The sequence below is a fragment of the Mobula birostris genome, chromosome 1, assembly GCF_030028105.1.
Source record: "Mobula birostris isolate sMobBir1 chromosome 1, sMobBir1.hap1, whole genome shotgun sequence".
NCBI lineage: Eukaryota > Metazoa > Chordata > Chondrichthyes > Myliobatiformes > Myliobatidae > Mobula > Mobula birostris.
In genome coordinates this window covers 30,931,076-30,950,857 of record NC_092370.1, presented here as the reverse complement: position 1 = coordinate 30,950,857, position 19,782 = coordinate 30,931,076, and positions in this window count along the sequence as shown.

The window sequence follows — 19,782 nt, the reverse complement described above, 5'->3', positions numbered from 1 at the left end:
AACTATGATGTGGTCACTATAGAGACTTGGCTGAGAGGGGGCCAGAAATGAGTGCTTAATGTCTCAGGGTTTTGATGTCTTAGAAAAGATAGAAAGGGAGGTGAAAGAGTTGGGGGAGTTGTACTACTAATCAGGGACAATATCACAGTTACAATCAGAGGGGCTGTGACAGGAGGTGTGTTCACTGAGCCTACATGGGTAGAAATCAAAAATAGGAAGGTTGCAATCCTTTTGACCCCTTATAGCTACTGGGACATTGAGGAACAGATAAGCAGATAGATTAAGGAAGGTTCACTCTCTTTGAAGACAGACTAACATCTGCCTCTGAAACAGAGATCACAGGGTCATCAGGTGCAGCAGGGATCTTCATAGCTGTAGTTGTGTTCTCCCTTTCAAAGCGGGCATGGAAGGCGTTTAGTTCATCTGGTAGTGAAGCATCGCTGCTATTCATGCTGTTGGGTTTTGCTTTGAAAGAAGTAATGTCTTGCAAGCCCTGCCAGAGTTGTCCTGCATCCAATGTCACCTCCAACCGCATTCGAAATTGTCTCTTCGCCCTTGAAGTAGCCCTCTGCAAATCATACCTGGTTTTCTGATACAGGCCTGGATCGTCAGACTTGAATGCCACGGATCTAGCCTTCAGCAGACGACGTACCTCCTGGTTCATCCACGGCTTTTCGTTTGGGAATGTACAGTAAGACTTTGTAGGCACACACTCATCCACACAGGTTTTAATGAAGTTGGTAACAACTGCAGCATACTCATTCAGATTCAAAGATGAATCCCTGAATACAGTCCAATCTTCCTATTCCAAGCAATCCTGTCAGCACTCCTGTGCTTCCCTTGTTCATACCTTCTTGGTCCTCACTACTGGTGCTGCGGTCTTCAGTCTCTGCCTATACTCAGGGAGTAGAAGTACAGCCAGGTGATCAGACTTCCTGAAGTGAGGGCATGGAATAGCATGGCAGGCATTCTTGATGGTGGTGTGGCAATGGTCCAGTGTGTTGTTTCTTCTGATATTGCATGTGATCTGTTTAATGGTAATTGCTCAGTGATTTTTTCAGACTGGCCTGGTTAAAATCTCCAAAAACAATAGTGACGGCTTTAGGATGCACTGTTTCGTATATGTTGCTCATTGCTCAGATCATCTAAAGCCTGTTTGACATTGGCTTGAGGTGGAATGTATACTGCTACCAAAATGACCCCGTAGAACTCCCGTGGTAGGTAAAAAGGACAGCACTTTACTGCTGGATATTCCAGGCCTGGTGAGCAGGATTGGGACAGCACTGATATATTTGTGCACAAAGAAGAGTTGATCATGAGGCATACTCCTCCACCTCTGCTTTTGAAAGACTCTATAGATCTATCCTGACATTGTATAGTAAACCCGTCAATCTGAATCGCTGCATCTGGTACGGAAGGGTTAACCAGGATTCCATGAAACAAAGGACACATGCGGTCTTAATGTCCCTCTGATTCAGCACCCTAGCTCTGAGATCATCGATTTTTTTTCACCAAAGACTGCATGTTTGCCAGCAAGATGTCGGCCGAGGTGATGAACTTAATCAAGAAAAAGGAAAAATACGCATAGTTTAGGAAGCTGGAATCAAAGAGAGTCCTGGGGGATTATAAGGAAGCCAGAAAAGGACTCAGGAAGGAAATTAGGAAAGCCGGGAAAGGCTAGGAAAAGTCCTTGGAAAGTAGAATTAAACACAATCCCTTCTTTCCATCCATCAAGAGCAAGAGGATAACTTGCCAGAGGTTAGAACTACTCAATGATAAATAGGGGGATCTTTTGTTTGGATGTAAAGAATGTGAATGAGGTCCTTAATGAGTACATCAGTATTTATCAAGGAGAAGGACATAGAAGATAGACGGATCAGTGTTGAGCGTATTGATATCTAGGGCATTCCGAAGTAAAGTAGGAGGTAGTATTGGGTCACTAAGAGCATTAAGGTGGAAAAAGTCCCCAGGACCTGATGGGATACTGTATACCCTAAGCTATTGAAAGAGGCAAGAGAAGAGGTTGCTTGGGTCTTGACCAGTATCTGTGTCCTCTCTAGCCAAGCAATGTCCCGGAGTACTGGCGAGTAGCTATGATGTTCCATTATTCAAGAAGAGAAACAGGGATAAGCTTGGAAACTACAGACCGGTGACTCATGGATCAGTATTAGGGAAGTTACTCAAGAGAATTCTTAGAGATAGGATTTCAAAGCATTTGGAAAACCACAGCCTAATTAGGCTTTGTGCAGGTTCTTCGTGTCTTACTAACTTGATTGAGTTTTTTGATGAGCTGACAAAGATGATTGATGAAGGTAGAGCTGTGGATGTTGCTTACATGGATTTCAGTGCGGTGCTTGACAAGATCCCTCAAAGGAGGCTCTTCCAGAAGATTAATGTGCATGTGATCCAGAGTGAATTGGCTGTTTGGATTCAGAACTGGTGGCGGTGGTCAAATGGACTTATTCAAGCTGGAGGTTTCTCATTAGTGCTGTTCCACACAGATCTGTACTTAGACCTATGCTACCTGTCACATAAATAAATGAGCTGGGTCAAAATGTAGATGGGTGGGTTAATAAGTATGCAGATGATATAAAGATTGGTGGTTTTGTGGATAGCGCAGAAGACTGCCAAAGAATACAATGGGATAAGGGTCAGTTTCAAATATGGACAGAGAAATGGCAGATGGAGTTTAACCCAGATAAATATGAAGTGTTGCACCTTGCTAAAGACAGTGCACTGTTAAGGGCAAGATCCTTAACAGTGTTGATGAGCAGAAAGATCTTGGGGTCCAAGTTCGTTGTTTTCCGAAAGTAGCTTCACAGGTTGATAGGGTGGTTAAGAAAGCATATGGCATGCTTGACTTTATTAGTGGAGGCATCGAGTTGGAAAATCAGGAAGTTATGTTCAGCTTTAGGATGCATCTGAAGTATTGCATATATTTTGGTTGTTAAGTCCTTGGAGAGGGTGCCAAGGAGGGTTACCAGGATGTTGCCTGGATTAAAAGGCATGTGCTATAACAAGAGCTTGAACAAACATGGGTTGTTTTCTCTGGCGCGGTGGAGGCTGAGGGAGATCTGAAAGAGGTTTATAAGGTTATGAGAGGCCAAGAGTAGACAGACAATATCTTTTTCAAGGTTTGAAACGTCTAATGCCAGAGGGCATGATTTAAGGTGAGAAGGGGCAATTTCAGTGATGAGAGGCAAGTTTTTTTATTTTATACATCGAGCGAAGCGGGTGCCTGGAATGCACTGCCTGTGCTGGTATCAGAGGCAGAAATATTAGAGACTTTTAAGTTACTTTTAGGGAGACAAATGAATGTGAGAAAAATGGAAGGATATGGACATTGTGTGGGCAGAAGAGATTAGTTTAGTTAGCCATTTAATTGGTTTGTCACAACTTTCTGAGCTGAAGTGCTTGTTCTAATACCTGGAAGAAGCATTGAGTAGAACATAGACATAGAATGTGGAATTTCAAGTTCAATTAGCTGCAGGTGGTGAGTGAACTAGCATGATAGATAAACTCATTCAGTGTAGCGTAAGTGTCCCTACACCTTCTCTCTCACCACCATTCAGGGCCTCAATCAGTCCTTCCAGGAGAGGCAACACTTCACTTGTGAGTATGTTGGGGTCATCTATTGCATCTGGTGCTCCCGGTGTGGCCTCCTCTACATCGGTGAGACCCGACGCAGATTGGGGGACCGCTTCGTCGAGCACCTCTGCTCTGTCCGCCACAACAGACAGGATCTCCTGGTTGCCACCCACTTCAACTCTGCTTCACATTTGGGTATGTCCATACATGGCCTCCTCCACTGCCATGATGAGGCCAAACTCAGGTTGGAGGAACAACACCTCATATACGCTCTGGGTAGTCTCCAGCGCCTTGGCATGAACATTGAATTCTCCAACTTCCGGTAATTCCCTCCCCCTCCCTTCGCCCATCCCAGTTTCACTCTGCCCCCTCCCTCAGCTGCCTATCACCTCCCTCATGGTTCTGCTTCCTTCTACTACCCATTGTGTTTTCCCCTATTCCTTCTTCACCTTTCCTGCCTATCCCCCTCCCTGCTTCTCCTCCCCCACCCCTTGATCTTTCTCCTTACTGGTTTTTCACCTGGAACCTACCAACTTTCTCCTTCCCACCCTCCTCCCACCTTCTTTATAGGGCCCCTACATCCTCCCTCTTCAGTCCTGACAAAGGGTCTCAGCCCGAAACATTGACTGTTTGTTACCACGGGTGCTGCCCGACCTGCTGAGTTCCTCCGGTGTGTTGTGCGTGTAACTCACTCAACCAGCCTTGTTTTCACTAATCTGGCCAAGGTATGCTTCTCAAAGGCAGTACTTAGTGATCACCACACGGTGCTTATGGAGACAAGGTCCTAGTTCCACAGCGAAGACTCCAACCATTGTTTCATATGGAAATGCTGTCTATTTAAACTCAACACATCTAGCTGCTGAAATGTGCTATCCATGAAATTAAATAATCTAAATTTGAGCTGCTGTAAAATTGTATTTTGCTGTGGCCTGAAACCTTATTGTTCAGTATATACCCCGGAATAATCATTACCAAAATTCAAAGTAAATTTATTATCAAAATATGTATACGTCACCATATACCAGGGGCCCCCAACCTTTTTTGCACCATGGACCGGTTTAATATTGACAATATTCTTGCGGACCGGCCGACCGGGTGGAGTGGGGGGAGGGTGTCCAAGTAGGGTTAAGCTCACCTCATCATGTCTTTTACAGTTAGGGTTGCCAATTTTCCCACTCCCAAATAAGGGACAAAAGTAGCAGTCAAATCCCGGGACACTTTACCCCAGGAAAGACTACCATGACCATGAAGCCTTGCGCGGGCACCTGTGTGCGCATGCATGACGTGCGCATATGATGTGCACATGCGCGTATGTGCCAATAATTTTTCTCCCCACAAATCGGTTTTGCCTTCATCTTCCCGACTACACTGTACATGCATTATTTCTACTTTATATGGGCTGTGTATTTATCATATCATTCCTGCTATTACTATATGTTAGTGTTATTTATTTTAGGTGTTATTTGGTATGATTTGTTAGGTTATTTTTTGGGTCTGGGAACGCTCAAAAATTTTTCCCATTTAAATTAATGGTAATTGTTTCTTGGCTTCACGCCATTTCGGCAGGAAAGATTTCATAGGAACGCTCTACCTTGGCGGCAGAAATACAGGACAAAGCAATTTAGCCCAATATACGGGATGTCCCGGCAAATATGGAGAAGGCTTCAAGTATATCTGTTGGCTTAATAATGGCCAGGCCTAATTTGTGAGACCAAAGGGTAAGGAGGGAGCATTCTGAACCATCTGCAGTCAGCAGTACTGAATGGCGAGTCCATCTTGGATTCTACAAGACCCGGCTGAGAACAACGGATACAGAAAGACAATGGGATCAGGCGATATCCTGAAGATGTACACTCCAAAACTACCTGCAAACCTGACCAAACTGTTTGAATTCTGTTACAAAACTGGCATCTATCCAACAATATGGAAAACAGTTCATCTATGAGCTTATAAAAAAGATACATTGATACATTTTTTAAGAAATACATTTTTTTTAAAAAAATGAGACACACAAGCCCTTCTGACCCAGTGAGCTGCACCTTAAAACCAGTCACTTTGGGCACATGGGGCTTATCAACTGTTGTTGGCCGCTCATCTAGGAGAAGAAAAACTCTGATATTAAACTTCCACTGCCTCGCAGTAACACCTACTCATAGAGAAGGCTTTAGGAGGAAAGCCCAAGGAAAGATCCGGAGCTGGAGTCCCTAAGGCAGTCCTACATTGAGTTCAGCATGTAATGGCAACTCCTGTGATGCTTCTGGTGCCAAACTGTATCAGTCCCCGTCATTCCTTTCGATTCATCAGCTGTGTGGAGAGAGGGAGTCTACTGTATGGGCAAGTGCTTGCTGTCCATATCGTACTGCCCTGGCTTTGTGTATTAGCTCACATACTGAAACATAGATGGCTAGGACACAACACCCATGGTTGACCCAATCAGTGGAAGGCCTTCTCAAATCATAGAACAACATATGATGATCAATTAGCCTACTAAGCAGTATGAATTCAGAATGTGGGTGGAAACCGGAGAACCCAGAAGAAACTCATGCACTTCACAGAAAGGACGTACTGACTTCTTACAGATGGCATTGGAATTGCACCCCAAACTCTGTCACCCTGTGCTGTAATAGCATCATGCTAACCTCTACACTAAAGCTAGGACAAATCCAATCCAATCAATACCAAATGAGAAAACATGGACTGAACAATTAAATTCCAGGGATGAGGGAAGAGTGGCTGAACTTGACCAAGTTTTGCTTTAAGGAGCCCTAGATTGCAATAAGGAACGCCGGGAATTCGGGGTCTATGGACTCGGTTTGGCTTGGAATGCTGTTGCCTGCTCCTACTGTTTGCATGATTTGTGTTTTTTCCCCTCTTTCACTGCACATTGGGTGTCTTTCTTTTTAATTGGGTGCTTCCGGGTTTATTACTTTGTGGCTGCCTGTAAGCAGACAAATCTCAAGGTTGTTGTATTATTTATACATACTTTGATAACAAATCTACTTTGAATCTTTAAAGCTGAATTCCATGGCCATCAAATGAAATCAAATTCATCAAAATGAGGTCAAAAGTGATAATCTGCCAAGGCAGTATATAATAATCCCAAAGTGGGCAGGTTGGATCAAAAATTGAATTCTTGCTATATCCAGTCATGCACTGTAGTGGGATCTGCAGGAGAAGGCCTAGAAGTATATCTGTCGGCTTAATAATGGCCAGGCGCAATGATTGCTATGATTACTCAATACCGCATGTAACTCCTAAAGAAATGAAACAGTTCATATCATGAAGACAGCACTGAAACTTGTGCTGATATGAAGTAGCATTTGTTCTATAGAACCTCAAGTAAATGATTTTTCCAATAACAGCTTTGAAGTACCTCTATTTGATATCCATTGGTGTTAATATCACCAAGCTAATGACCATGACATTATAATTCTTAAAAAGTTAATTTCACCAGCTGCACAACTACTGCTTGAACAGGTTTTAATATATCCTGCCATGAGTGACTCAACAACTGACAGAGAAGTTTTTCCAGCATCAAGTCAGGACCAAGATGGAATACATTCCACTTACCTCATTGAGTATAGTTATGCCACATTCGTGAAGCTCAATACACGCAGGACACGGCATCCGTTAGTTTAAATATTTAACGACTCTACCATCAGCATACTGCACCATTCAAGATTTTCTCTAAAGCCCATAATCATCAAGAAAGGCAACGTGGACACCATCATGTATGGGGAAAACCATGTGGACTCACAAATGCATCACAATATCTTTGGGGTTTAAAGTGCAGAGGCGCAAAGTGACTTGGGAGTCTTGTGCAAGATACCCTAAAGTTTAACCTCCAGGTTGAGTCGGTGGTGAAGAAGGCGAATGCAACGTTGGCATTCATTCTAGAGGTATAGAATATAACAGCAGGGATGTGACGTTGAGGCTCTATAAGGCACTCGTGAGATCATACTTGGAGTATTGTGTGCAGTTTTGGGCTCCTTATTTTAGAAAGGATATAACCATATAACGATTACAGCACAGAAACAGGCCATCTCGGACCTTCTAGTCCATGCTGAACTCTTACTCTCACCTAGCCCCACCGACCTGCACTCAGCCCCTAACCCTCCATTCCTTTCCTGTCCATATATTTATCCAATTTACCTTTAAACAACAACATTGAACCTGCCTCAACCACTTCTGCTGGAAGCTCGTTCCACACAGCTACCACTCTCTGAGTAAAGAAGTTCCCCCTCATGTTACCCCTAAACTTTTACCCTTTAACTCTCAACTCATGTCCTCTTGTTTGAATCTCCCCCACTCTCAATGGAAAAAGCCTATGCACGTCAACTCTATCTATCCCCCCCCATAATTTTAAATACCTCTATCAAGTCCCCCCTCAACCTTCTAATCTCCAAAGAATGAAGACCTAACTTGTTCAACCTTTCTCTGTAACTTAGGAGACGAAACCCAGGCAACATTTTAGTAAATCTCCTCTGTACTCTCTCAATTTTATTGACATCTTTCCTATAATTTGGTGACCAGAACTGTACACAATACTCCAAATTTGGCCTCAACAATGCCTTATACAATTTCAATATTGCATCCCGATTCCTATACTCAATGCTTTGATTAATAAAGGCCAGCATACCAAAAGCTTTCTTCACCACCCTATCCACATGAGATTCCACCTTCAGGGAACTATGCACCATTATTCCTAGATCCCCCTGTTCTACTACATTTTTCAATGCCCTACAATTTACTATGTATGTCCTATTTTGATTAGTCTACCAAAATGTAGCACCTCACATTTTTCAGCATTAAACTCCATCTGCCATCTTTCAGCCCACAGACAAGGATATACTGACATTGAAGAGGGTTCAGAGAAGATTCATGAGAATGATTCCAGGAATGAAAGGGTTCTCACATGAGGAATGTCCGGCAGCTCTTGGGCTGTATTCCCTGGAGTTCAGGAGAATGAGGGAGGATCTCATAGAAACATTCGGAATGTTAAAAGGCCTGAACAGGTTAGATATGACAAGGTTATTTCTCATGGTAGGGGATTCTAGGACAAGAGGGCATGACTTCAGAATTGAATGACATCCACTTAGAACTGAGATGTGGAGAAATTACTTTAGTCAGAGGTGGTAGATCTGTGGAATTTGTTGCCACGAGTGGCTGTGGAGGCCAAGTCATTGGGTGTATTTAAGGCAGACATAGTTTGGTTCTTGATTAGCCAGGGCATCAGATGGTATGGGTTGAAGGCAGTGGAATGGGGATGACTGGAAGAAATAGATCAGCCCATGATTGAATGGTGGAGCAGACTTGATGAGCCAAATGACCTACTTCTGCCCTTACATTTTATGGTCTTATGGTCGCAACATCAACCCCTGTGGAACTCTACTGGCAACCGGCAGCCAGCCAGAATAGGATCCCTTTATTCCCACTCTCTGTAATCTGCCGATCAGCCAATACTCCACCCACGCTAGTAACTTCCCTGTAATTCCAGGGCTCTTATTTTGCTAAGCAGCCTTATGTGCAGCACCTTGTCAAAGGCCTTCTGAAAATCCAAGTATGCCGCGTCTACTGCATCTCCTTTGTCGACCCTGCTTGTAATTTCCTCAAAGAATTGCAGTAGGTTTGTCAGGCAGGAGTTTCCTTTCAGGAACCCATGCTGGCTTTGGCCTATCTTGTCATGTGCCTCCAGGTACTCCGTAATCTCAACCCTAACAATCGATTCCAACAACTTCCGAACCACTGACGTCAGGCTAACAGGTCTATTGTTTCCTTTCTGCTGCCTCCCACCCTTGTTAATTAGCGAAGTAACATTTGCCATTTTCCAGTCATCCACTATAGAACATAGAAAACCTACAGCAGGATACAGGCCCTTCGATCCACAAAGCTGTGCCGAACATGTTCTTACCTTTGAATTACCTAGGCCTACCCATAGCCTATTTTTCTAAGGTCCGTGTACCTATCCAGGAGCCTCTTAAAAGGACTCTATCATTTCTGCCTCCACCACCGCCGCCAGCAGCCCATTCCACACACTCACCACTCTCTGCATAAAAGACTTACCCCTGACATCTCCTGGTACAATACTAGAATCTATTGATTCTTGAAAGATCACCATTAATGCTGCTCCATCTCTTCAGCTACTTCCTTCAGAACCTGAGGGTGCATTCCATCAGGTCCAGGAGATTTATCCACCCTCAGATCATTAAGCTTCCTGAGCACCTTCTCAGTCGTAATTTTCACTGCACAAACTTCATTTCCCTGACACTCTTGAATGTCCAGTATACTGCAGATGTCTTCCACTCTGAAGACTGTTGCAAAATATGCATCGAATTCCTCTACCATCTCTGTGGCTCTCATTACAGTATGCCAGCATCATTTTTCTATTGGTCCTATATCTACCCTCAACTCTCTTTTACCCTTTATATACTAAAAAGCTTTTAGTATCTTCTTTGATATTAGTCGCCATATTCCTTTCGTAATTCATCTTTTTATTCCTAATGACCCTCTGCAAGTTTTTAAAAGCAATTCTCTATCATCCCACTAGCTCTGGCTTCCTTGTATGCCTTCTCTTTTGCTTTTACTTTGACTGGTTTCACTTGTCAGCCACGGTAGTGTCCTTCTTCCCTTTGAAAATTTATTCTTATTTGTAATATATCTGTCTTGCACTTCGCTCATTTTTCGCAGAAACTCCAGCCATTGGTGCTCTGCTGTCCTTCCTGCAAATGTCATTTTCCAGTCAACTTTGACCAGTTCCCCTCTCATGCCATTGTAATTTCCTTTTTTCCACTGAAATACCAACACATTGGATTTTATTTTTTTCCTCTCAAATTTCAATGTGAATTCGATCATTTTGTGATCACTGTTCCCTAAGGGTTCCTTAACCTTAAGCTCTCTTATCACCTCCGGATCGTTGTACAACACCCAATCCAGCACAGCCAATCACCTAGTGGACTTCAACAACAAGCTTTTCTAAAAAGCCATCCCTTAGACATCCCTACAAATTCTCTCTCTTGAGGTCCAGTACCGACCTGGTTTTCCCAATCCACTTTCATGTTAAAATCCCCAACGATTATCATGACATTGCCTTTCTGACTTGCCTTTTACATCTCCTGCTGTAATTTGTAATCCACAACCCAGCTGCTATTTGGAAGCCTGTATACAACTGCTAGTAGGTTCCTTTTACTCTTGCCATTTCTTAACTCAACCCATAGAGACTCTACACCTTCCAATCCTATGTCATCTCTTTCTAATGATTTAATATTATTTCTTGTACACAGAGCCACACCACCCCCTCTGCCTACTAACCTATCTTTATGATACACCGTATATCCTTGGACGATCAGCTCCCAGTGGCAGCCATCCTTTAGTCAAGTTTCAGTGATGGCCACAACGTCATATTTACCAATCTGTAGCTGAATTTCAAGACTGTCCATTTTATTCCTTATGCTGCATGTATTCAAATATAACACTTTCAGTCCAGTATTTGTGCAGGCAGATATGCAGATTAAACAGGCATCATAATTGGCACGGGCATTGTGAGCCAAAGGACCTGTTTCCAGTCCGATGCATTACCATCTGCTTGGTAGAAGAACTGATAGTTATCATTCAAGCAAACGTCTTTCTTAAAAATTCTTTAAAGACAACAGGAGATGGTGAGTAAATGGGCAGTCTACCAATAGCTTAATCCTGTAAATAAACATGAACAATTTTTAAACACTTCTAAACATTTCAACACTATAAATATTAAATTAATAATGCACTTGAGACTTTAAAATATATTTAGAAAGGAGTATTTGTGCAACGCATGTGACAAAGTTATTTTACATCAAAAACTATTCACCTGTTAAAGGCCCATTTCATTCCAACTATTACTGATGTTAAAATCAGTGATGAAGAAACACTGCTTGCTGCTAATCTTCAAGTAAGCTTTCCACAAAGAATCAATGATTTCTGTGGTGTCTCATGATCCCTGGGGCCTAAGAACTGCAGTGTCATCAAGATGTTGAATAGTCAATTGCATTGAAAATTTCACTCAGACAGCAAACTAGCTGGCAAGAAAGGGCAGCCTCGAAAATGTATTCACTAGATCTTCCTGGTTGTGCCTAAAACATACACTCAGTGGCACCTTTATTGGGTACACCTGCTCATTAATGCAAATATCTAATCAGCCAATCATGTGGCAGTAACTCAATGCATAATACCATGCAGGTATGGTGAAGAGGTTCAGGTGTTGTTCAAACCAACCAACATAATGTGGAAGAAATGTGATCTAAGTGACTTTGACCGTGGAATGATTGTTGGTGCCAGACAGGGTAGTTTGAGCATCTCAAAAGCTGCTGATCTCCTGGGATTTCCACACATAACAGTCTCTAGAGTTTGCAGAGAATGGTGCGAAAGAAAAAAAAAATCCAGTGAGCAGCAGTTCTGTGGGCGAAAACATCTTGTTAATGAGAGAGGTCAGGGTGAATGGCCAGACTGATGGATCACACCAGTGACATTTTTGGGTGAATTATCTGAAGTGCGCAATTCCTTTTTTCAACACCCTAGAACATAGAATTCTACAGGGCAGGAATAGACCCTTTGACTTATAGTTGTGCCGACTGTGATGCCAATTTCAGTTGCACATCCACCTGGAAATAGGCTAAATCCAGCTCTTTCTTGCCTGTTCAGGTGTCTGCCTTAAGTGCTGCTATCGTGTCTGCTCCCATCACTTCCCCTGGTTGCACATTCCAGGCAGCAAAAACTCTGTTTAAAAAAAATGAAACTCGAACTTGTAAATCTTTATTCTTCCCTCTCTCATCTTAATTCTACAGTATCTAGTATTTGAAGGCAATGGAGCCAGAGACAGTTCACGAAGCTACTTTCACATTTTTTTCTTTCAAATATAATTCTACTGCTATGCTAAGTGTGATTGCACCCTATGATTTACGTTTTGACGGTGCGTTTTCAGGCCAATTGAAGGATCTGGTGCTTTGCTGTCCCTAAGGGATTTTGGTGAGATCCGGAGCAGTATCTGTGACCTTGGAGGCCAAGCAACTGAACAGGGTATGAACCCATGATAAACTTCATTTCTCATCGATCCCTCCGATTAAAGCATCGAGCAAGATTAAAATCAATGAGGACGAGCAGAAAGTGAGCGGGTGTGTTTAGCGCCGTCTGTTTGTCTGCGACCAGTCTCTCTCCCTCTCGTTTGCTGCTGCCGAAGGAAGATGTCTGCGTTTGACCAGCCCCTCTCTCTCTCTCGTCCACTGCTGCTGGGGGGATGGTGCTGGAGGCATGGGTCCTGGGCAAGGTTTAATCAACATAGTTTGTGCATTGAACTCTATAGTTCATGGTATATTTGTTTCTGGTTTCTGGTTACTCCTTTTTTTAATTGGCATTTTGCGTGGTTTTGTTTGAGGTGAACTGTCCCTTCAGCCTGCAGTCAATGAATGCCACAGCGCTAAAGTGAACTAAACTGAACACTCCCAGACTGTTTTAATGACTCTGTGGGTTGATATTTTATATTCTGTGTGTTTTCACTCGCTTTTTGCTGTTTGTGTAATTTGTTCTTATTTTTGCGTGTTGCGTGTTTGATATTTTCCTTGAACGGATTCTATACAGTTTTTTCCATTTTTGTGGCTGTCTGTGGGAAGAAGAATCTCAGGGTTGTATACTGAATACATCTTTTGATAATAAATGTACTTTGAATCTTTGAATCTTTCCACCATGGGAAAAGAATACTCACTATCCACCCTAATCTATGCCTCTCCTAATGTTGCAAACTTCCATCAGGTCACCCCTGAACCTCACGCTCCAGAGAAAACAATCCAAATTTTCCCAATCTCTCCTGTTAGCTAAGATTGTGGAAAAAGATGTGAAACTCTTCTGAACCCTCTCCAAATCCTTTCTATCCTTCCTGTAATCAGAACAGCACATAATCTCCAAATGTGCCTTTGATAAGATTTTATACAGCTGCAACATGGCTCCTTAAATCTCATACTCAACACCCAGACTGATGTAGGCAAGTATGCCATACACATTTTTCACAAGACTATTTACTTGTGATGCCCTTTTCAACTATCTATGGACTTGGATCCCAAGATTCCTCTGCATATCAGTCTGCTAATGGTCCTGTCGTTCACTGTATACTTTCTTCTTGCACTTGACCTCCCTAATTGCAACATCCCTTATGTGTGTTGGGCAACCACCATCTGCCATTTCTACACTTATACTTCAAGCTGAACAACATCTTACTGAATCTTCTGATACTATTTCTCGCTATCCACATCTCCACCTATTTTTAGTTGTCTGGAAACTTACAAATTTACCCACTTACTTTTTTATCCAAGTCATTTATATAAAGGTCCCAACACTGACCCTTGTGAATACATCTGGTCACAGACCTCCAGGCAGAATAATTCCCCTTCACCACTACCCTCCGTCTTTTAAGGCAATGCCAAATTTGACTCCAATTTGCCAGGTCTCTATGAAATCCCAGAGACACAAAATGTTTCAGATGCTGGAATCTGGAGTAATACATAAAACACTGAGTGGACTCAGCAAGTCAGACAGCATCTATGGAAGGAAATGGAGAGTTGACATTGCTGGTCAAAATCCAATGCCAACTGTCCATTCCTCCAGAATTTTACGTGTTACTCCATGAAGCCCATGTCCCTTAATCTTCAGAATCAGGTTTATTATCACTGGCATGTTACGTGAAATTTGTTAACTTAGCAGCAGTAGTTCAATGCAATACATAATCTAGCAGAGAAAAAAAATCAATCAATCAATCAATCAATCAATTACAGGATACAAATATTGAATAGATTAAAAAATGTGCAAAAAATGGAAATACTGTATATTTTTAAAAATGAGGTAGTGTCCAAAGATCCGATATTCATTTAGGAATCAGATGGCAGAGGGGAAGAAGCTGTTCCTGAGTCACTGAGTGTGTGCCTTCAAGCTTCTGTACCACTTATCTGATGGTAACAGTGAGAAAAGGGCATGTCCTGGGTGCTGGAGGTCCTTCATAATGGACACTGCCTTTCTGAGACACCGCTCCCTAAAGATGTCCTGGGTACTTTGTAGGCTAGTACCCAAGATGGAGCTGACTAGATTTACAACCCTCTGCAGCTTCTTTCGGTCCTGAGCAATAGTGTTTCCCCACCCCCCCCACCCCCCCATACCAGACAGTGATGCAGCCTGTCAGAAGGCTCTCCATGCTACATCTATAGTCTTCGCCTTACCCTTCCTGAAGTCCATAATCAGCTCTTTTGTCTGACTGGCATTGAGTGCCAGGTTGTTGCTGCGGCACCACTCCACTAGTTGGCATATCTCACTCCTGTACGCCCTCTCGTCACCACCTGAGATTCTACCAACAGTGGTTGTATTGTCAGCAAATTTATAGATGGTACTTGAGCTACGCCTAGCCACACTGTCACGTGTCTATAGAGAGTAGAGCAGTGGGCTAAGCACACACCCCTGAGGTGCACCAGTGTTGATCATCTGCAAGGAAGAGATGTAATCACCAATCTGCACAAATTGTGGTCTTCCGGTTCGGAAGTTAAGGATCCAATTGCACAGGGAGGTACAGAGGCCCAGGTTCTACAACTTCTCAATCAGGATTGTGGGGATGATGGTATTAAATGCTGAGCTATAGTCAATGAACAGCATCCTGACATAGGTATTTGTGTTGTCCAGGTGGACTAAAGCCACGTGGAGAGCCATTGAGATTGTCGTTGACCTATTGTGGTGATTGGCAAATTGCCACAGGTCTAGGTCCTTGCTGAGGCAGGAGTTCAGTCTAGCCATGACCAACCTCTCAAAGCATTTCATCACTGTAGATGTGAGTGCTACGGGGCAATAGTCATTAAGGCAGCCCACATTATTCTTCTTAGGCACTGATATAATTGTTGCCTTTTTGAAACAAGTGAGAACTTCCGCCCGTAGCAGTGAGAGGTTGAAAATGTCCTTGAATACTCCTGCTAGTTGGTTGACACAGTTTTCAGAGCCTTACCAGGTACTTCATCGGGACTTACTGCCTTGCGAGGGTGCACTCTCTTTAAAGACGGTCAAACATTGGACCCTGAGACAGAGATCACAGGGTGATCAGGTGCAGCAGGGACCTTCACAGCTGTAGTTGTATTCTCCCTTTCAAAGCGTGCATAGAAGGCGTTGAGTTCATCGGGTAATGAGGCATCACTGCCATTCATGCTATTGGGTTTTGCTTTGTAGGAGGTAATGTCTTGCAAACCCTGCCAGAGTTGTCATGCATCCGATGTCGCCTCTAACCTCATTTGAAATTGTCTCTTCGCTCTTGAAATAGTCCCCTGCAAATCATATCTGGTTTTCTGGTACAGGCCTGGGTCACCAGACTTGAATGCCACAGATCTAGCCTTCAGCAGACGACGTACCTTATGAAAAGCCTTACTAAACTCCAACTACGGAGCATCCACTGTTGAAACTGATCAGTCATCTTCATCACACCTTCTAAAATCCAGTCAGGTTTGTAAGACATGACCTCTTCAGCACAAAGCCATGCTGACTATTCCTCATAAGCATATTCATTTCTAGATACAAGTATATCCTATCTGTAAGAATTTTCTCCAATAATTGTCCTACCACTGATGTAAGGACTGCAGGTATACAATTTCCTGGTTTGTCACTATCTCTCTCCTTAAACAGAGCATCAACATTATAAACACAAGAGATTTTGCCCATACTGGAAACCTAGAGCAACACACACACACACACACACACACACACACACAATGTCACAACCACGGATTCGGCAGCACAGTAGATACAACAATTGAGCTTGTGAATTTGCACGTGTCAGCTAATTATTATTTAATCGTGATAGTATTTAACTCTGTACTTGTCATCATAGTGCTTGTCGAGACTTGGACAGAGCATAGCAACGCTTTGCTGCTGTTTTACATTCGGCCTTCCCTGAGTTCTTGGAATTTCAAGTCAACTGACTCTGAAGACTAGCAGTATTCGTTTAATGTTTAGATGTTCTTTGCAGCCGCAGTGTAGGCTTCATTTTCCTTTTGAGAGTTTTAGTTAACGGCCCCGTTTGGCCTAACGTTTATTGTTTTATTTTCCCTTTAACACTGTTCATATTAAAGTCTGTGAACTATTGACCTGCTTCAGTGTCTCTCACTCCACACTTGGACCACATCCGAACCTGGTAACAGCAAGTCTCGGCCAACAAAGATGGACCCAGCAGAGAGAGAGCAGCTATCCTTGGCTGTGAGATTCATTGGTCAGCTAGGAGACAAGCTACAGGCAATGGAATCTGTTCTCAGTGAAGTTGTGGAGGCAATGAGGCAGATAACCTCTTGCCAACAAGCCCAGTCTCACTTGGAGAAACAGGTATCGTCCCTAGCTGCAACTGTTCAACAGCTCACCGCAGACAATCAGACTCAGGTGTCTGTGATTTCCGCTCTCATGGCTGCCACCAACAAACTCACTGTGAACAGCCAGCATCAGCTGATGTCTATTAACATTCTCACCATCTCAGTTCAGCAGCTTCAGGCCGCCTCAGTCCCCCTTCCAGCATCCTGCAGGTCCTCCTTTTCTGCTGCCCCGACAATCTCTGCTAATAATGCTCCCGCTCCTGCGCCCAGAGCAGATCCAACTCCCACAACCATTCAGGAACTGAGTATTCCACCATCAGACAGGTATTACTTTTCCTTTAACACTGTATTAAAGTCTGTGAACTATCAACCTGCTTCAGTGTCTCTCACTCCGCACAGGCCATATCCGAACCTGGGAACACACAATGCTGAAGGAACATAAAAAGTCAGGCAATAAATAGTCAATATTTTGGGTTGAGACCCTTCATCGGGACTGGAAATGAAAAGGCAGAAGCCAGAATGGGAATGTGGGGACCAGGGTAGAGGTACGAGCTGGCAGGTGATAGATGAGTCCCAGTGAAAGGGAATGTAGGTGGGTGGGATAAAGCAAGAAGCAAGATAGGTAGAAGGGATAAATGACTGAAGAAGATGGAATCTGATAGGAGGGGACAGAGAACCATGGAAGAAAGGGAGGAGGAGTGGAAGCGGAGGAGGTGATGGGTAGGTGAAGAGAAGGGAGCAAGAGAGTAACCAGAATGGGAATGGAAAAACAGAGAATAAGAGTGTGTGGGAGAGGTCACCGGAAGATGGAGAAATCAATGTTCATGCCATCAGGTTCGAGACTACTCAGGCAGAATATGAGGTGTTGTTCCTCCTGCCTGAATTTGGCCTCACCGTGGCAGTAGAGTAGGCCACAGACTCCTTGTCCTCTCGGCATCCTCTTATTCAGGCTTCTGCTACATTTCTTTTCAGTTCTGATGAGGGGTCTCAGCCCAAAGCATTGACTGTTTATTCTCCTCCATAGAAGCTGCCTGACCTGCTATCCTCCAGTCTTCTGCAGCATCAGTGGTGGCGAAAGAAGATACAAGGGTCTCTGTCAATGCCCCAGCAATTCCCTCTCTCAATAATTATTCCCATGCATAACAACATCACATTTACACTTTATATCTTTCCTCCCTTACCAATATAAACTCAGATCTCAGGTGTAGCCTCCAATCTTACCTGTACACAACACAGAGAAATGTGCCACCATATGGGATTTACATCTATCTACAGGTATGCATTACTGACGCCAGCCTTACTGCTCAAGACCTTTCAAGGTACACAGCAGCATGTTCTCCAGCATTTAGTGACTGAGCTAGTTATTCCATGGCTGTCTCACTGGTAACACCACTGGTACCACTGCACTAGCAACCATTCTTGTTGAGATGCCACAGGGACGGCAAAAAGGTTAACTTCACTCAGCTTCACTTGTCCGATCATTGAAATGTTCCCACAGCCGATGGACTCACTGTCATGGACTCTTCATCTCATGTTCTCATATTTATTGCTAATTTTTATCATTATTTCTTTCTTTTTCTATTTGCAGTTATCTTTTGCACATTGGTCGAATGCCCAAGTCTTTCTTTCTTTTCAAATCTTTTTATTGTTATATACAGGAAAAGTAACATGAGTACATGGAAGTAACAACACTTACAATGCCTCAGAAAAAACATTATCTTAAAGATTGGAAAAAAATTTTGTGATAACAAAAAAACCCTACTAAGCAGAAAAGTGAGAAAAAAAAAGAACCCATTAGGTGTACAACCCCGGAGTCATGTGTCATACAAAAAGCTTCTAAAAATAAACATCAAACCGCCAGCAAGAAAAGAAAATATGCTAAAAAAAATTTACAATTAGATCGTGGAAAAATTATATCAATTAACTCAAATGATAACAACGAGCAAATGAGCCCCATCTTTTGTCAAAATCAAATAAAGGTTCAAAGGTTCGACTTCTAATTTTCTCCAAACTAAGACATAGCATCGCTTTAGAGAACCATTGTGACAAAGTGGGAGCTGATGTATCCTTCTACTTCAACAAAATGGCCCTCCTAGCTACCAATGTAACAAATGCAATAACATGTTGGTCAGACACAGAAATACCATGAATATTTTGAGGAACTATTCCAAGAATGCCCGGGTCTCTCATTGATTCCACTATGGTTACTGCTCTATTATAGATTTATTGAGTATGCCTGCAAGGAAATGAATCTCAGGGTTGTATATGGTGACATGTATGTACTTTAATTATAAATTAACTTCAAACTTTGAGAAGATACTCAAACTGGTGTCAGTAAAGGAAGGGGTTAAACTCTGTGTGTGTGTGTGTGCGTGTGTGTGTGTGTGTGTGTGTGTGTGTGTGTGTGTGTGTATTGTGTGTGGGTGAGAGTACTTGCTCACAGGGTCATCGTCGTGGCTATCCCTTGAGGTCGAGGATGATGGTCTTTGTTCTGAAGAAGTGGCTCACAGAGCGAAGACGCCTGTGCTTGTATTTGTTTAACGAGTACTTGATGTTGCACTCCAAGAAGCACACGATACTTCACAAATCAACCAACTAATTCCAATGGCATGGAAACCACGACGATAGGAGCTGATGGATTTGTTGCAGCCATCATCCGCCTTCACAGCCATTGAGCTTGAAGTAACTTTGTCCGCCTGTTCCACCGTTGAGGTCTTGGTTGGATTATTCTTTGTCAGGGACCTCACCCTCGACCTTACTGCCATGGGTGACCCTTCTAGGAGCATAGCTCCAGACGGCATTGCTCTCGGGATCACAGGACCACAGGACCACACAAGCCTCTCCACCA